Source organism: Balaenoptera ricei, chromosome 20 (assembly GCF_028023285.1).
Source record: "Balaenoptera ricei isolate mBalRic1 chromosome 20, mBalRic1.hap2, whole genome shotgun sequence".
NCBI classification, from domain to species: domain Eukaryota; kingdom Metazoa; phylum Chordata; class Mammalia; order Artiodactyla; family Balaenopteridae; genus Balaenoptera; species Balaenoptera ricei.
Genome location: NC_082658.1, coordinates 42,222,366 through 42,240,958, shown reverse-complemented (window position 1 = coordinate 42,240,958; position 18,593 = coordinate 42,222,366). Strand labels below are relative to the sequence as shown.

At 42.6% G+C, this 18,593-nt stretch overlaps 1 protein-coding gene across 4 annotated transcripts in view; it reads left to right on the top strand.

Annotated features, from left to right (window-relative positions):
- Positions 1 to 18,593, top strand: part of ACACA (acetyl-CoA carboxylase alpha) — a 266,475-nt gene that overhangs the window by 28,155 nt on the left and 219,727 nt on the right. Inside the window, exon 1 of one of the 4 annotated variants that reach the window (XM_059908199.1) lies at positions 7,133 to 7,266. The exons of the other annotated variants lie outside the window; for them this stretch is intronic. The gene's annotated coding sequence lies outside the window, so the exon portion shown is untranslated. Of the gene's footprint in view, positions 1 to 7,132; positions 7,267 to 18,593 lie in introns of those variants that run through there. 4 annotated transcript variants of the gene reach the window in all.

Genomic DNA, 18,593 nt, shown 5'->3' with positions numbered 1-18,593 from the left:
GTGATTAAGAGTCCGTCTTCCAATGCAGGGGACATGGGTTTGAGCCCTCGTCTGGGAGGATCCCACATGCTGCGGAGCAGCTAAGCCAGTGGGCCACAACTACTGAGCCTGCGAGCCACAACTACTGAGCCCACATGCCACAACTGCTGAGGCCTGTGCGGCTGGAGCCTGTGCTCTGCAGCGGGAGAGGCCACCGTGGTGAGAGACCCGTGCACCGTGGCGAGGAGTGGCCCCCACTCGCCGCAACTGGAGGGAGCCCGTGCATAGAAATGAAGACCCAATGCAGCCAAGAATAAAAACAAATAAATACGTAAATTTATTTAAAAAAATAATAAAAATAAAAATAAAAAGACAGGGATGGGGACTTCCTTGGCGGTCCAGTAGTTAAGACTCTGCGACCCCTGGTTGGGGAGCTAAGATCCCCCATGCTGCGCAGCCAAAAATAAATAAATAATAAATAATATAAAAACCCGTCTTTACCAAACATGAAACACACTCATACTATGTCATAATATTGACATTCAGTCCAGTAATCCTCCACTGTAACTGTGTGTTTCGTGTTTGGTAATTGCAATCATTGTTGCTTTTGTTGTGGTCATCCATGTACAATGCTTGGTGTCAGTCTATTTATCTCTTGTAAAAATAAAATACAGTGTGTGTGTGTGAAAAAAAAAAAACATTACTAGAGGTAAAGTGCCTTACACATGGTAAGTGCCAAATGTGGTATTAGTGTTGTAACACTAAAGCTACAATTAATAGTACTATCATAATCATTGAAAAAAACAAAAACAAAAACAAAACAAAACAAAACAAAAAAACCCGTCTTTAAAAAAAAAAAAGACACTGAAATCTTATGGCACAAGTTATGATACAGGGAAACTTTACGACTGAAGGGATGAAAAGGATAAAAGGAAGTTGAGCAATGGCTCAGTTTTCCTTTAAAGGCGCTAAAAAATTATTAGTGTTGTATTTTATTATTTACTGTGTTTCATATATAGTAATAGCAGTGGAGAGTGAGGGTGTTTGTTTGGGGTAGACAGGTGAGAAAGGAGGAGGGGAGGTAGCAGGAGAAATGCAGCAGGAGAAAGCTGGGTTGGACATGGGAGAAATGGAGACGCTGGGGAAGCTGAAGAGAAGGTGAGGCAGGAGCAGGGAGTAAGCTCACCGGGAGCACTCTCACGGGCCTGCGGGAGAGTGAGGTCAGAGATGAGGAGGTTTAAAGCTGATCAATATGAAATGTCAGAATCCCAGGATCGGGCAGGACCTCAACAAGTGATTTTCCCTGCCTTCAGATAAAGGTCCCCTTACACTTTCTTTAGGTATTTAGTTATGAAGTGTATAGGACTTAGAAAGGGCTTTTTAAAAAAAAAAAGATGCTGGAGGTGTCATGCAAGAGGCACCTAGGCTTTGGTGACTGCCAATTATAGACAGCACAGATAGGGGCCGGAAGTGTCTGGGATTGGATAATAAGGAGGGAGGGAGAGCTGACATGCCTTGTGAAAACCCAAGTGTCCATGTGAAAACATCGTGGGGAGTCTCCACTGGGAACACTGTCCTTTGTTGTGTAATCCTACCTTTCATCATCAGGACCAGACTTACAAGGTGGCCTTGCTGAGGACATTTTCTGACCTTATGGTGTGAAGTTCCCTCGGGCTTTTAACCCTGGACAAACCTGAACGGTTGACTAGAGAAAGGAACATAGTGTTCTGATAAGGCCTAGTGTCTTCTTTTTCTTCTATCTCACAACTGGAGCCTCAATTCTGCTCAAGGCACTGACTTTTTTTTTTTTTTTAAATTATTTATTTATTTATTTTTGACTGTATGGGGCTTCGTTTCTGTGAGGGCTTTCTCTAGTTGTGGCGAGCGGGGGCCACTCTTCATCGCGGTGCACGGGCCTCTCACTATTGCGGCCTCTTTTGTTGCGGAGCACAGGCTCCAGACGCGCAGGCTCAGTAGTTGTGGCTCATGGGCCTAGTTGCTCCGCAGCATGTGGGATCTTCCCAGATCAGGGCTCGAACCTGTGTTCCCTGCATTAGCAGGCAGATTCTCAACCACTGTGCCACCAGGGAAGCCCGGCACTGACTTTCTTGATGAAGTCTGTCCATCTGTAAAGCAGCTAAGTATCCTACTGGAGGTTTTGCCTCCCAGAAGTGACCTGAAGACGGACAAGCAGACATCAGGAGCAGAGTGGCCCCTCAGGTACAGAGCCAGCCTTTATTTCAGTCAGTGAAGCCCGTACGAATATCTCTACCTAGCTATGGAGGGGAAGTACCAAACTATAAGACATGATCTCTGCCTTTAAGATTAAAATTCAGCTGGAGAGCTAAAACCAACATAGACACAAAAAATTTTAGTCTAATGCTAAACCATGTGGTGGTGACCAGATTGCTAGAGGAATTCAGAGGAAGGATAAATCAGTAGGAGCTGGACATGTAAAAAAGATCTTCTTAGAGAAAATGGGCTCCCAAGGACTAGAAAAATTCACAAAATTAGGAAGGGGGAAGGACAAGTTTGCCAGCATAAGCAAAGGTAGGAGTAAGCATGGCAAGAGCTGGAAGCCAGATAAGAGTATATGTTCTATATTGGGGACCAGTGGGAAATAACATCCCAGTGTATCCCCTATCCTCTGTCCTAAAGGTCCATCACTGACATTGCCACTTAAGGAATTTGGAACCGTGGCCAGATAGCCACCAGGACAGGGTGCTCTTCATGGGTCCATTTTCTATTCAGGCACTTTCTTTCCTCCCTTGGTTCAACTTTGGCCTGACCTGACAGACTTTCCTGTCTAGGAAGTACAGGTGTAGGACACATTGCTGTTAATCAGAGACATGTGGTAGCAAAGAGGGGGACAATAATGATAAATCCTAAATTGTTGTTCTTAACTCCAGGGTGAATAATTACTGCTTTAAAAAAAAGTCTACAGGGCTTCCCTGGTGGCACAGTGGTTGAGAATCTGCCTGCCAATGCAGGGGACACGGGTTCGAGCCCTGGTCTGAGAAGATCCCACATGCCACGGAGCAACTAGACCCGTGTGCCACAACTACTGGGCCTGCGTGTCTGGAGCCTGTGCTCCGCAACAAGAGAGGCCGCGATAGTGAGAGGCCCGCGCACCGCAATGAGGAGTAGCCCCCGCTTGCCGCAACTAGAGAAAGCCCTCGCACAGAAACGAAGACCCAACACAGCCAAAAAGAAAGAAAGAAACAAATAAAAGAGTAAAAAAAAAAAAAAGTCTACAGTGGGGCTGGGAATCTGTATTTTTTTAAAAAATAAATTTATTTATTTATTTATTTTTGGCTGTGTTGGGTCTTCTGTGCGAGAGCTTTCTCCAGTTGCGGTGAGCGGGGGCCACTCTTCACCACAGTGCGCGGGCCTCTCACTGTCGTGGCCTCTCTTGTTGCGGAGCACAGGCTCCAGACGCGCAGGCTCAGTAGTTGTGGCTCACGGGCCTAGTTGCTCCGCGGCATGTGGGATCTTCCCAGACCAGGGCTCGAACCCGTGTCCCCTGCATTGGCAGGCAGATTCTCACCCACTGCGCCACCAGGGAAGCCCGGGAATCTGTATTGTTCACAAGCACCTACTGATTCTGTTTCAAGGTGGTCTGTGGAACATAGTTTGAGAAACACTACCATAAACTAAAGTAGAATTGACAATGAAGTGCTAAAATGTCCCAGACAGTGACACACATACTGTTATGTATTTCTGGGCTTACTCAGATTTGAGAATTTATCCTCTCCTATCTATAGCTCTTATAAAACTTACATGGTTATCATTTAAGGAGTAAGATCTAGACACTCTGTTTTGGTGTTTAGTTTTGTCTTCCCAACTAGATTGGGATCATCTTAAAGACAGGGATGCCCTCAGGCTTTTCTTATTTTCCCTGTAGTAGCGTGAGAGACCATCTTTTTTTTTTTTAATTAATTAATTAATTAATTAATTTTGGGTGTGCCGGGTCTTAGTTTCGGCATGCGGGATCTTTTAGTTGTGGCATGCGGACTCTTAGTTGTGGCATGCATGTGGGATCTAGTTCCCCGACCAGGGATAGAACCCGGGCCCCCTGCATTGGGAATGCCGAGTCTTACCCACTGGACCACCAGGGAAGTCCCGAGAGACCATCTTTAAGGTTGGAAGGTAGCTAGAATGCTTAGGAAAAAAATCCCTGATAACTTTATCTAACCTTCTTGAAAAACCTGAAGGCCATTTGATATTTGGGAACTTGTATTAGTTTTCTAGGGCTGCCATAATAGAGTATTACAGACTGGGTGGCTTAAACAATAGAAGTTTATTTCTTCACAATTCTAGAGGCTGTAAGTTCAAGATTGTGTCAGCAGAGTTGGTTTCTTCTCAGGCTTCTCTCTTTGGCTTGTAGATGGCCATCTTCTCCAGCAAAACAGCCACATTCTGGTAAGTGCTTCATCAACTGTGATTCACAGATGGTCTTCCCTGTATGTGTGTCTGTGTCCTACTCTCCTCTTCTTATAAGGACACCGGTCATTTGGAATTAGGGCCCACCTAATGACCTCATTTTAATTCAATTTCCTCTTTAAAGAAAGAGCCTATCTCCAAATATACTCACATTCTGAGGTGCTGGGGGTTGGGACTTGGACATAGAAATTTTAGAACACAATTCAGCCTATTACAGCCTCTAGTTTCAGCATCTAGAAATGTGCCACTCACTCCCTTCTGTTACACCTGTTAGTCTTGTATAGTAAGTTCTCTCCACCCTTTAGCTTTCCTCCTCCACTTTTTACAGACATAAGCTTGTGTGGCAAGTACCCATGGAACAGCTCTAAAGAGCCTGTAGTAGAGATAGGCAGGTTGTGGCATGCATCAAACAGCACAAAACTTAGGAGTTGTTGAAATTCCAGGTGTACTGTCTTAGAGACACAGCTCTCTGCCCAGTTGTCTTACCGTTTGATAACAATAATTAGATTATTATATCATATGTAAGTGGTCTTGGTGTATCCTAACTCATTCTTCATTTTCTTTCACGGCAGCTCATTCATTAGGCCTTTCCTTGGCTAGTTCTTTAGAGAGCTCAGTTACTTCAAAAGTTCAGTGAGGTCAAAAAGCAGGCCATGTAAGGGCTTGCTGAAGTTTCCCATAAGGACAGTTTTTTTTTTTTAAATTAATTAATTAATTTTTGGCTGTGTTGGGTCTTCGTTTCTGTGCAAGGGCTTTCTCTAGTTGTGGCAAGCGGGGGCCACTCTTCATCGTGGTGCGCGGGCCTCTTATTGTCGCGGCCTCTCTTGTTGTGGAGCACAGGCTCCAGACGCGCAGGCTCAGTAGTTGTGGCTCACGGGCCTAGTTGCTCCGCGGCATGTGGGATCTTCCTGGACCAGGGCTCGAACCCGTGTCCCCTGCATTGGCAGGCAGATTCTCAACCACTGCACCATCAGGGAAGCCCCAGGACAGTTTTTGAGCACCACTCCCTGGTTTTGCAGTGCTCCTAAGGCTGATAAACAGCAACATCGCTAAGAAAGAACCTATTATAAGTAATAGGAACTAAGAAAGGTAGATGAAAAATAAAACAGGCCACCTCAAGATTTCTGGTTCTTTACAAAGTCACTTCTTTCATAGAGCACTATTAGGGAGAGGCAAAGCTTCCCTCTTCCCAGGCTTTTTTTTTTTTTTTTTTTTTCCCCTGAGTCAGTCAAGTCAAACATCTTGTTAATAAACCTTGAGGTTTTGCTCAGTTATCTTTACATCCTGATTTTCTGCTCTTTGTTCAACTGACAGATGTACCTAATGACAGTTACTGTGAAACATGGGTCACTTCTCTGTAAAGTTCACATTTTCTTTCTAAATTTCTGTTTCCAGTCTCTATTATTTTAAAGTAGGTTGGTAAACTCTTGGAGAAGCCAGCACCTAGTGGTATGATGAGGGCTCCTAGATGAATACTCTTCCCTGTTGACCAACCTTTCCATCTTCCTGCTTCTGCTTCCACCCAAGAACTTCTGACCTCAGGTCGTGTATCTATACCCTATTCACTTTTTAGCCTCTGGCACAGAACTTCTTCTGGCACCAAACTGTCATCCTCTGTGCCTCTCGACCTTTAGCACAAGCTTGTGTTAAGGATCAGAAAAGTACTCTAGGCAGGGCTGGAAGGAGTTAAACTCACCCATTCTTCTGAAGTGCAATTTTCACCCATTCTTCTGAAGTGCAATTTTCTCTATAATTTTCTTTCTCTCCTGCCCTATAGTTGTATTATATGTTGGGACTCTTTCCAGTTACTATTAATTTTCAACACACAGCCGCCATGAAAGTCTTGCTATAAAATAACTGGCAAAACTAGAAAAATTGGTTGGCTTCTTCTCAAAGGCCTGGTGTAACCACCGTGGAGGTGGGGAGGCACGCTCCTTTCGGAGAAGTCAGGAGTTGACTGCCATCATTTTCCGGGCTCGGGGCAGGCACAGGAGCCTGTCCTTTGGCACCCTGCCCTTCCTACAGAGCTTCCTTCATCGAGGCTTCCCCTCAATGCTTCAGGATCCAGCCCCTCAAACTCCTTTGGGGCGGACAAGCCCAGCGAGGCCGGTTATGTTGTCTCAGAAAAGGGGTTAGTTTGCCTGCACTAACTTGGAAACCACGCTGCGTGATCCCGGGCAATTCACGGATGCGATACCCACCTCTTCGGGGCGCTGGGATTGAACACGGTGAGGTGTTCACGTGTTCTGAGTCCTGATCCCTTCCGGGCTCCCTTCCCGCGCAGCGAGCCGGCGGGCCCCCGCCCCTCTCTCTGGGATGGGAGGGGCGTGTGGGGCCAGTCCCCCATTCCCCCAGCTGCCGGGAGCGGGAGACGCCCGGCCGGCCCTGCACCGCCCCCGGAGAAAGAGCCCGCGGCCGCCCGGGACCCGCCCGCCCCCTAGCCGCTGGGCCCCGAATGGCAGAGCGGCGCTCGGACCATCTGCATCGCCTCACGTCGCCCCGCCCCGCGCCGCTCTCCCATTGGCTGTCGCCGGGCCCTCCCGGCCCGCGCCTCTCCTGGCTGCCACCCTGACCGCGCCGCCGCCGGGAGCGGGGTCGGAGGTGAACGGCCTCGAGAAACCCCGGACGTAGTCACCTCACGGGGTTCGCCGGCTGAGGTGGGAGCGGGGGCGGGGCGGGGCCGGCGCCGTGAAGCCCCGCCCCTCCCCCGTGTGTCGGGCCGGCCTGGTGCTGCGCGCCTGTCAGCCATCGCTGGAGCTGCCGGCGTCTCCTGCCGCCCAGCATCGCCTCCGCGCAGGGGCTCCGGTACCGCCGGACCTCGGACGCCGCCGCCGCCGCCTTGAGGTGAGGGGAGGGCCGCCCCGGAGCCTGCGATCCGGGACCGGGAGAGGCTGGGCCCCGGGGAGGGGCGGCGGCTGCGAGGGGCCGCCTCCCATCTTCCGCCGCACGCGGCCCGGGCTCCATCCCGTCCGGACCCGGTGCTTGGCAGCCCAGCCCTCCCCGCAGCTCTGGGGCCTCGAGTTCCACTCTGGGGAGACCTGGAGGGGCCTGGGGTCTCCGGGCGTGGGAGCTCAGACCCCGGAACTGGGAGACGTACAGCCCAGGGCCTCTAGGAAGGGGCTGGTGAGACTGCCTGGAGCGGGTCCCCTCATCCTCCCTCCCCAGCCCCGGCGTGGTCTGATCCCTTCCAGACCCCTGTCTCTAATGGGACCCTGCGCTCGGGAAAGGGAGAGGACCCACGTGGGAGGGGGATGTTGAGGGTTGGGTTCAGTTGCGCTGGAACTCTGCCTCTTTTGCAGAGTGAGGTGTGGGGTGCAGAGACCCGGGCTTCTGTTGCTCTCGCTGTGTCTTTGTATCGCGGTGGGAGCCAGGGCCGGGCGAGGTGTCCCTTGCCAGTTCCTGCTCCCAGAGTTTTTATTATGTTTTCTGTGTGGGACGTAGTAAAGGTACCTGCCTGCTCTTAACTCTCTCCCTCACGTCTGCCATGCTTACCAAGGGAAGCTCTCGGAGATAGGACGTCGCAAGGTGGTGTGAGGCTAATGATTCCAGAGGAAAACGTGCCTGAAGGTCTTGCCCGGGTCAGCGCCAACATTATTTTTGGATTTGGACGCGGGAAAGTGGCCACTAGCCGACACTTGGAATCAGCTCTAAATATCAGGGACTCCAAGTAGGCCCTGTGGGTTTTATAGAAACAAGTAAGAATAAGCTAAAACCCGCTTAGGTTGCCGAAATACTTTAACTTTAGGTGTTTTTGTTTTGGGGTTTAAGATTGAAATCAAAAGACCCCAGGAATTCCTGATTCCATTTCTCCTTAAGCAGTGTTTCAGTAATTTCCCAATGTGTGGAACAAACCTAATAGCCTAGTCTTGAGTCTCAGAAGTTGATCCCCCTTGACTCTCTGTTTTCATTCTTTTTTTTTCCCAGTCCACAGTGCAGATTGAGAAGCATGCTTTGGTTACATGCTTGCTTCTTCCTGGGGGGTGGGGGGGGTGGTAGGAATTCTCTGCTTTGTCTCTTGCTTCTTGGTGGGGATGCCTTGGATGTCTGTGAGGAGAAGGCTTTCTGTGCTGCCTATTTGATAGGCACTTTTAAAAAAGCACTGTGGTCTAATAGAGCAGGACAGCAGCTGCACTGTCCAGAGAGATGCCTGCTTACTACAAAGTAGCAGCTCTCTTCTCTTGCCTCAGTTTCCTCATTTCCAATAACAGGAGGACTCTTGTGACTCCAGAAAAATTAGCAAACATTGTAAAATGGCATATGAAAGATGTCAAAGGCAAAGAATTTATGAAGTCTCCTGTGTTTACGTGTTGTAGAAGTTTTGTTTTGAATTACCAGTGCAGAATAGAAATACATCTAGCATAAGATTTAATTATTTTTAAAGTTTGAAGAAATACTGAGAAATTGTGACATTTGGCCTAATGATCTTATAGTTCAGATGACTAGGTTATGTCAAAGAACTGGCATTGCGAAAGCCAGACTTAAAACTCTCTCGTCAGATCCTTACCTTTTCAAAGTGCTGTGGACATGGTTCAGGTGTAGATCACTACGTAACATTCTATTTCCTTTTCAGTCAATGACTAGGAAACCTTTTTTTAAAATATTTATTTATTTATTTTTGGCTACGTTGGGTCTTCCTTGCTGCACGCGGGCTTTCTCTAGTTGCGGCGAGCGGGGGCTACTCTTTGTTGCAGTGCATGGACTTCTCATTGCAGTGGCTTCTCTTGTTGCAGAGCACGGGCTCTAGGCGCGCGGGCTTCAGTAGTTGCAGCACACGGGTTCAGTAGTTGTGGCTCGCGGGCTGTAGAGCACAGGCTTGGTAGTTGTGGCGCACGGGCTTAGCTGCTCTGCGGCATGTGGGATCCTCCCGGACCAGAGCTCGAACCCTTGTCTCCTGCATTGGCAGGTGGATTCTTAACCACTGTGCCACCAGGGAAGCTCTAGGAAACTTTTTTACCTGTCACACAGACTGGTTTAACAGGTCTGGGGCTAGTGGTTTTTTTTCTTAAAAAAAAATTTTTTTTTTGATAGTTAATATCCTAAAAGTCTTGGTTGAAAAAAGAAGTAAATTAAAATAAAAATTATTGGAATAATGCATTGGAATTTAGTATTTCTAGTTGAAGGAGTCTTTTTACAATTCAGAAAAAGGTTTTTATATCATTATCTAACATGTTCTTAAAGATTAGTAATAATAGCAGATACGCATCAAGCGTCTTTCCAAGCCCTTAAAACAATAAGATTGTGATGAAGTAAATGAACACCAAACACTCACTGGCCAAAAAAAATTTAACTATTGAGGTGAGTAACATTTTTAAAGGAAGCCTTCATTGATCTTCCACTTTAACAGATTATTGCTTAACTCGTTTTTTGTTTGTCTCACTAATTTTAAAATTTAGTGAGTATTCACTACTTTACTTGGATCTAATGGACTATGTGAGATGATATTAAATAGAGGAAACTATGACAAGTAGTGTCATAAGGCCACTTCACTTACACAAAGAGTATGAATCTGATTGATAGGGCATAGGTTTTTATGAGTTCAACAAGTCAGTCTTACTGTGTGTGCTCTAATGATACCCAGTTCTCTTACCAACTTGTTATGTTCTCACGCTACCATAAAGCCATTTAGCCTCTAGTCTCAGGATGTTTAAGGAAGCAAGTGAAAAGAGACTTCAACAACAAGGGATGTTAATTCCTTACCCAAAGGTTGGTGGTCCCAATTGGTTCGGCCTTCCAATGATGTTATTTGGGACTTAGGCCTATTCCATCCTTTCAGCATGCTGCACTCACCCTCCTTTATATAAGGAACCACAGTAGTGTTTACCATCACATGACATCAAGAATTGAAATTGCATGGCAGAGTGGACATCCCAGACAGAATAAGCTTGTATAATGATTTTCATTTTTGGAAATGGTAACATGAAGTTGAAAATTCTGAATGAATTCATGGAGTTAAGTTTGAAAAGCAGACTCAGTCTTAGAGAATTTTTTTCAGGAAGTATAAGGTTTCATTTATGAATATCTAGCTATCTCCTATGGTGGAAATAGAGAGTACACTCACTCATGGAGTTCCTAAAAATTACCCTCTGTTTTTGTAGACTGCTCAAATCTTTCCTTAAGTCATGTAAGTTGGCACACATGTATATGTATGCATTTATACACATGCCAAGTAGGGGGGTTAGTAGGTTGATAGGAGCTTGATTAGTTTTTAAGTTTGCTAGGTGTTATATCAGTAAATTGGCACCAAGAGGACAGATAGCTGGGTTGTTTGTGTTTTGTGCTTCAGCATTTAGTAGTATTCCTGGGCCTGACAAGGCAAGCTGTTTAATTTCCCTATGATTCCATTTTATAAAAATCCAAGTACTGAAGAGAACTTTTAGTTTTTGAATGTACCTTAGGATTTTTCTAGTCCAGCTTTACACTTAATATGAAAATATTTTATCTGATACTCCTGTTGAAAACTTCCAGCTGTTCATTGAGGAGATGACAGAGTCAGTTACACAGTAACACATATTAATAAATGAGTGAATGACGTGCCAGTTGTCTACTTAAATGCTCAGGCAGATATGAGATAAGGAGTCAGAGTAGCAAGAAACTAATGGGTAAAGCTTTTTATTAAACTTATTTAAAATCTTTAGTTATGCTAATACATAAGTAATATGTTCACATAGTTCAAAATTTTAAATGTACAAAAGTGTATACAGTGACAGGCTCTGTCCTAACTTTGTCTTGCAGCCACTCAGTTCCCCTTACCAGAGTCAAGCAGTGTTATTTATTTCTTATTATAATTTCTTAATAGTAATTATCAGACATGTTAATTTAAATTTAAAGTTAATTATTTCTTAATAATTACCAAAGATTTTATTCATATTCAAACAGATGCTCATGTATTCTCTTCCCACTCTGCCAACTTTTTAATACAAATTATAAATACTTTACACACCATTCTTCATCTTTGGTTTCTTCACTTAACATTATAGGATGAACTGTTTACATTTTTATTTTCATCAAAGTGATATGTGTACATAGTTTAAAAGTCATATTGGGACTTCCCTGGTGGTACAGTGGTTAAGAGTCTGCCTACCAATTCAGGGGACACGGGTTTGGGCCCTGGTCCGGGAAGATCCCACATGCCGTGGAGCAACTAAGCCCGTGCGCCACAACTGCTGAGCCTGCGCTCTAGAGCCCGTGAGCCACAGCTACTGAGCCCACGTGCCACAACTACTGAAGCCCTTGCACCTAGAGCCCGTGCTCTGCAACAAGAGAAGCCACTGCAATGAGAAGCCCGCGCACCGCAACGAAGAGTAGCCCCCACTCGCCGCAACTAGAGAAAGGCCGCGGGCAGCAACGAAGAACCAACACAGCCAAAAATAAATAAATAAATAAATAAATATATTTAAAAAATAAAAAAATAAAAGTCATATTGTTCCACAAAGTTTGTTACAATAAAACAGCAGTCCTTAGCCCCTTCCCACTTTCATTTATTTTAGCTGATATATTTCTTACACCCCTTTGTCTGTAAATAAAAAACTGGTCTTCCTACATCTTGATTTTTCAGTTTTAGGTATTACCTACTGGATTCCTACTGTGGAAGATGAAGATTTGGTTCTCTTTCCTCTCCTTACCCTCACTGTTCACCTTTGCCTTTCCCATCTCCCACCATCAAACTACCCAGTCAAGTTATGTTGTAACTTTTGTTCTATCAGTATTCAGTGTCTACAGTATTATGAAAGTGTAACTGCTATACACAATTTGGTTGCATAAAATCCCATTTCTTTCCTGTACAACTCTTTCCTTGGAGTTAATAATGGTCTTGTTTTTTTTTTTTTTTTTTTTCTTAGTTTTCTCTGTACCGATCTGTCATTTATTCAGCCTTACTCTTCATCATTTTCTAAATCTCTGAGAATGTTGAGATGATCAGCTGTTCTATTAATTTTTATCTTCTGTAAAATCTCTCTTAGAGTCTTCTGACTGGCTCCAACCTATAAATTGTCTGCCTTCTACTTCTAGTACATAGCTGTTGTCCTGGCTTACTCTTCACTGTCATTCTGGGGGTTCTCTTTATTTCTACTCTGCTATGGAGAAATTATTTCCCATGTTTTCCCCATTATTGGTTTATTCCCTCATTTTGGTGGAGAATATTCTCCAGTGGCATCCTGAGAAAGAGTGCATGGGAGGTAAATATTTTTCCACTTACCATTATAGATTCCCCAAATTTAACGTTCATATAATATCTAATATATAGTCATACAGTATCTAATATATATATATTTTAAGTTTCCACACTTGACCCAGTAATGTCCTTTATAACTGTGTATGTTTTTGTTTTTGTTTTTGTTTTCGGCTACGCTGTGCAGCTTGCAGGATCTTAGTTCCCCGATCAGGGATTGAACTCGGCAATGAAAGTCCTGAGTCCTAACCACTGGACTGAGAGGGAATTCCCTATAACTGTGTATGTTTTAATTAATGATCCAGTCAAGAATCATTTATTACACTTGGTTCTGAAGTGTATTTAGTCTCCTTAATGTAGAACAGTCACCCTACTCTTTTTTTTGTCTTTCATAGCATTTATCTTTCATTGACATTTTTAAAGAGTCCAAGTCAGTTGTCTCGTAAAAGTTCCTATAACCTGGGTTTGTTTGACAATTTCATCGTTATTAGATTGAAGTTAACCATCTTTGTCAAAAATACTACATTCGTAGTATCGTATACTTCTAACTGCACCACACCAAGAAGCACCTAATGTCCATTTGTCCTGTTATTGGTGAAGTTTAGTTTGAACACCTAGTTATGATGGTGTCCACCATATTTCTTCATTGTAAAAATCCCTGTTCCCTTTTGTAATTAATATGTAATCTGTGAGGTGACTTTCCAATTTTTTTTGTTGTGGTAAAATATATATAACATAAAATTTACCATCTTTTTTAAAAAAAATTTATTTATTTTTGGCTGAGTTGGGTCTTCGTTGCTGTGCGTGGGCTTTCTGTAGTTGCAGTGAGTGCGGGCTACTCCTGCATGCAGTGCGCGGGCTTCTCATTGCAGTGGCTTCTCTTGTTGCGGAGCACGGGCTCTAGGCACGCAGCCTTCAGTAGTTATGGCTCGCGGGCTCTAGGGTGCAGGCTCAGTAGTTGTGGTGCACGAGCTTAGTTGCTCCACGGCATGTGGGATCTTCTCGGACCAGGGCTCGAACCCATGTCCCCTGAATTGGCAGGTGGATTCTTAACCACTGCGCCACCAGGGAAGCCCAAGGAGGGGCTACTCTTCATTGCTGTGAGCGGGATTCTCATTACGGTGGCTTCTCTTGTTGGGAGCACAGGCTCTAGGTGCGCAGGCTTCAGTAGTTGTGGCACGTGGGCTCAGTAGTTGTGGTGCACGGGCTTAGTTGCTCCGCGGCATGTGGGATCTTCTCGGACCAGGGATTGAACCTGCGTCCCCTGCATTGGCAGGCAGATTCTTAACCACTGTGCCGCCAGGGAAGTCCTAAAATTTACCATCTTATCCATTTAAGAATGTACAGTTTGGTATTAAATACATTCATAATGCTGTGCAACTATCACTGCCATCTATCTACAGAACTTTTTTCACCTTGTAAAACTGAACCTCTATACCCTTTAAACAATAACTCATTTTCCCTTCCCTCAGCCCCCATCAACCACCATTCTACTTTCGGTCTATGATTTTGACTACTCTAAGTACCTCATATAAGTGGAGTCATACAGTATTTGTCTTTTTGTGACTGACTTATTTCATCCTCAAGGTTTATTCACTTTGTAGCATATTGCTTTTTAAGGTTGAATAATATTGTATGTATATATCATATATTGCTTATCCATTCATCCATCAATGCACACTTGGAGTTTTTTCCAAGTTTTAGCTATTCTGAATAATGCTGTTATGAACATGGGTGTACAAATATCTCTTTGAAATCCTGCATTCAGTTCTTTTGGGTATATACCCAGAAGTGGAATTGCTGGATCATATGACAATTCTATTTTTAATTTTTTGAGGAACCACCATACTGTTTTCCACAGTAGCTGTACCAGTTTACATTCCCACTAACAGCACCTGAAGAGTTCTAACTTCTCCACATCCTTACCAACACTTGTTTTCTGTGTTTTTGATAGTAGTCATCCTAATTACTGTGGAGTGGCTTCTCATTTTAGTTCTGATTTGTATTTTCCTAATGATAAGTAGTTTGAGGATATTGATGTTGTGCTTATTGGCCATTCGTATGTCTTCTTTGGAGAGAGGTCTCTTCAAGTTCTTTGCCCATTTTTGAATTGGGTTTATGGGTTTTTTTTAATGTTTATTTATTTGTTTATTTATTTTTGGCTGTGTTGGGTCTTAGTTGCAGCACATGGGATCTTTTTTTTTTGTTGCAACATGTGGGCTCTTCACTGTGGTGCACAAGCTTCTCTCTAGTTGTGGAGCACATGGGCTTGGTAGTTGCGGTGCGCGGGCTTAGTTGCCTCGTGGCATGTGGGATCTTCCCGGCCCAGGGCTCGAACCCGTGTCCCTGCATTGGCAGGCGTATTCTAAACCACTGCACCACCAGGGAAGCCCTTGTTGAGTGTTTTTATCATGAAAGTGTGTTGAATTTTATCAAATGCTTTTTTCTGTATTAATTGAGATGATCATATGGGTGTTTTTTCCCTTCATTCTGATAATGTGGTGTATTACATAGATTGATTTATGTATCTTGAATCATCTTTGCATTCTAGGAATCCAGTGGAATCCTTGCATCCCAGTTGTTCATGGTGTATAAGACTTTTAATATGCTGAATTCTGTTTGCTAGTTTTTTGTTGAGGATGTTAATAAGGAATATTAGTCTTTAGCTTTCCTTTCTAATAATGTCTTTGTCTTTGGTATCAGAATAACTGTGGCCTCATAGAATGAATTAGGAAGTGTTCTCTTCAATTTTTTGGAAAAGTTTGAGAAGAATTGATACTAGTTCTTCTTTAATTGTTTGGTAGAATTCACCAGGGAAGCCATCAGATCCAGGGCTTTTCTTTATTGGGAGATTTTTGATTACTGTTCTCCTTACCAGTTATAGGCCTATTCAGGTTTTCTATGTCTTTGTGATTTAGTTTTGGTATGTTTTTGTTTCTAGGACTTTATCCATTTCATCTAGGTTATCCAATTTGTTGGCATACAGTTTTTCATAGTACTCTCTTACAATCCTTTTCCTTTCTGTAGAATAAGTAGTGATGTGCCCACTTTCATTTCTGATTTTAGTAGTTTGAGTCTTCTGTCTTTTTTTCATAGTCTGTCTAGTAAAGGATGTCAATTTTGTTGATCATTTCAAAGAAACAACTTTTGGTTTCATTGATGTTTTTCTCTATTGTTTTTCTATTTTCTATTCCATTTCTCTCTGCTCTAGTCTTTATTGTTTCCTTCCTTCTGGTAGCTTTGGATTTAGTTTGCTCTTCTTTTTCTTGTTCCTTAAGTTTTAAAGTTATGTTGTTGATTTGAAATCTTTCTTTCTTTCTTTCTTTTTTCTTTTTTTTGACCACGCCATGTGGCTTGCAGGATCTTAGTTCCCCTGACTAGGGGTTGAACCCAGGCCATGGAAGTGAAAGTGCCGAGTCCTAACCATTGGGCTGCCAGCGAGCGCCCTCTTGTTTTTTAATGGAAATGTTTATAACTGTAATGTTCCCCCTTATTTCTACTTTCACTGCATCCCATGAGTTTTGGTGTGGTTTGTTTTCATTTGTCATTAAGTATTTTCTAATTTTCCTTGTGATTTCTTGTTTGATCCATTGGTTGTTTAAAAGAGTGTTGTTTAATTTCCACAGTTTCTTCCAGTTTTCCTTCCGTTGTTGATTTTTAATTTCATCCTGTTGCGGACAGGAAGGTACTTTGTATGACATCTATCTTTTTAAACCTATTGAGACAATTTGTGGCCTAATGTCTGCTGTCTTGGAAAATATCCCATGTGAACTTGAGAAGAATGTGTATGATATTGTTGTTGGGTGGTGTGTTCTGTGTATGTCTGCTAGATCTAGTTGCTCTGTTGTGTTGTTTAAATCCTTTATTTCCTTGATTACCTCTGTCTGATTGTTCTATCCATTATTATGAGTGGGTTATTGAAGTTTCCAACTGTTATTGTGGAACTGTCTATTTCTCCCTTCAATTCTGTCAGCTTCTGCTTCATACACTTTGATGGTCATTAGGTGTATAAATGTTTATAATTATCTCTCGTATTAAATCTTTTATTTTTCTTTTGTATTTTTGTATTTTTTTTTTTTTGGTGTTTAGTTGTGTTTTTATAGTGAGATGTTTAAATTCCTTTCTCATTTCCTTTTGTATATTTTCTATAGATATTTTCTTAGTGGTTACCATGGTTATTATGTTTAACATGCTAAAGTTATAACACCATAATTTGAATTTATACTAGCTTAACTTCAATAACATACCAAAACTCTTCTCCTTTACAGGTCCGTCCTTACCTCTTTTGGTCGCTGATGTCACAAAATTACACCTTAATACATTGTGTGCTCCAAAGCATACACTAATAATTATTTTAAATGCATTAGTCTCTTAAATTATGTGAAAACAAGATTTGGAGTTACAAACCAATGTTACAATAATACTAGTTTTTAGATGAACAATTGTTTCTTTTCTTTAAATGTATTAGTCTCTTAGATCTTGTAGAAAACAAAAAATAAGTTATAAATCATTTTTACAATAATGCTTGTTTTTGTAATTACCCATATATTTACCATTATTGAAATCTTTACTTCTCTATATGGATTTGAGTTACTGTCTGTGTCCTTTCATTTCACCTTGAAAGGACTCCCTTGAGCATTACTTGCAGGGGAGGTCTAGTGGTAATGTACTCTCTCAGCTTTTGTTTATCTGGGAATGTATTAATTTCTCCCTCTCTTTTGAAGGACAGCTTTGCTGGATATAGGATTCTTGGTTGATAGCTTTTTATTTTAGCTCTTTGACTATATTGGCCCACTGCCTCTGGCCTCCAAAGTTTCTGATGAGAAATCTGCTTATAATCTTATTGAGGCTTTCTTGTATGTGATGAGTCATTTTTCTCTTGCTGCTTTCAAGATTCTCTCCTTGTCTTTTGACATTTAAAAGTTTGATTATAAAGTATGTCTATGTTGGTCACTTTGAGTTTGTCTCACTTGGAGTTTGTTAAGCTTCTTTTATGTTTATATTCATGTATTTCATCAAATTTGGGAAGTTTTCAGCCATTATTTCTTCAAATATGTTCTCTGTTATTTTCTCACTTCTCCTTCTGAGAGCTCACAATACATATTTTGGTCTTCTTGATGGTGTCCCACAGCTCCCTTAGTCTCTGTTCACTTTTCTTCAATCTGTTTTCTTTCTGTTCTCAGACTTGATAATTTACATGTTCTGTCTTAAAGTTTGCAGATTCTTTCTTCTGCTTGCTCAAGTTTGCCTTTAAGTCCCCTAGTGAATTTTTCATTTCAGTTATTGTACTTTTCAGCTCCAGAATTTCTTTTTGGTTTCTTTTTAGGTTTTCTATTTCTTTATTCATATTTCCATTTTATTTAGACATTGTTTTCTTGACTTTCTCCCATCTTCCTTTAGTTCTTTGAGTATCTTTTAAACAGTTGTTTTAACATTTTTGTCTAGAATATCTGCCATCTGGTATTTTTTAGGAACAGTTTCTGTTGGTTTAAGTTTTTTGTTTTTTTTATTGAAATGGCCATACTTTCCTCTTGCTTTGTTTGCCTTGTGATCTTTTGTTGAAAACTGGACATTTGATTCTAATAATGTGGTAACTCTGGAAATCAGATTCTCTTTCTTCCCAGAATTTGATGCTTTCTTATTGTGATTTTTGTTTTTTTGACTGTTGTAGGCTGTCTCTGTGCTGAAGGTAAACCTGAGGTATAAACTTTAGGTCTCTTCAAGTCTTTTCCTGTGTCTTCCTCTGGGCATGTTCAGTCACTTTCTAATTTTTCCCTGTATATGCAGTAGTTTTTGAATGTACTAGTGTTTAGTGTCTGGCTCCCAAACGGGGGGAAAAAGGAAAATGAAGGGGGCATAAAAAGGCACTGGTTCTTTAAGTCCCCCAGAAGTCACTTCAGCTAGAGGGAGAGGGACTTGCAACAATGAGAGGAGGTGTAACAGTTATGGCTGTCTGCCTCTTTGTCTCCACCTATGTGATCAGAAACAGCAATCAGTGATCAGA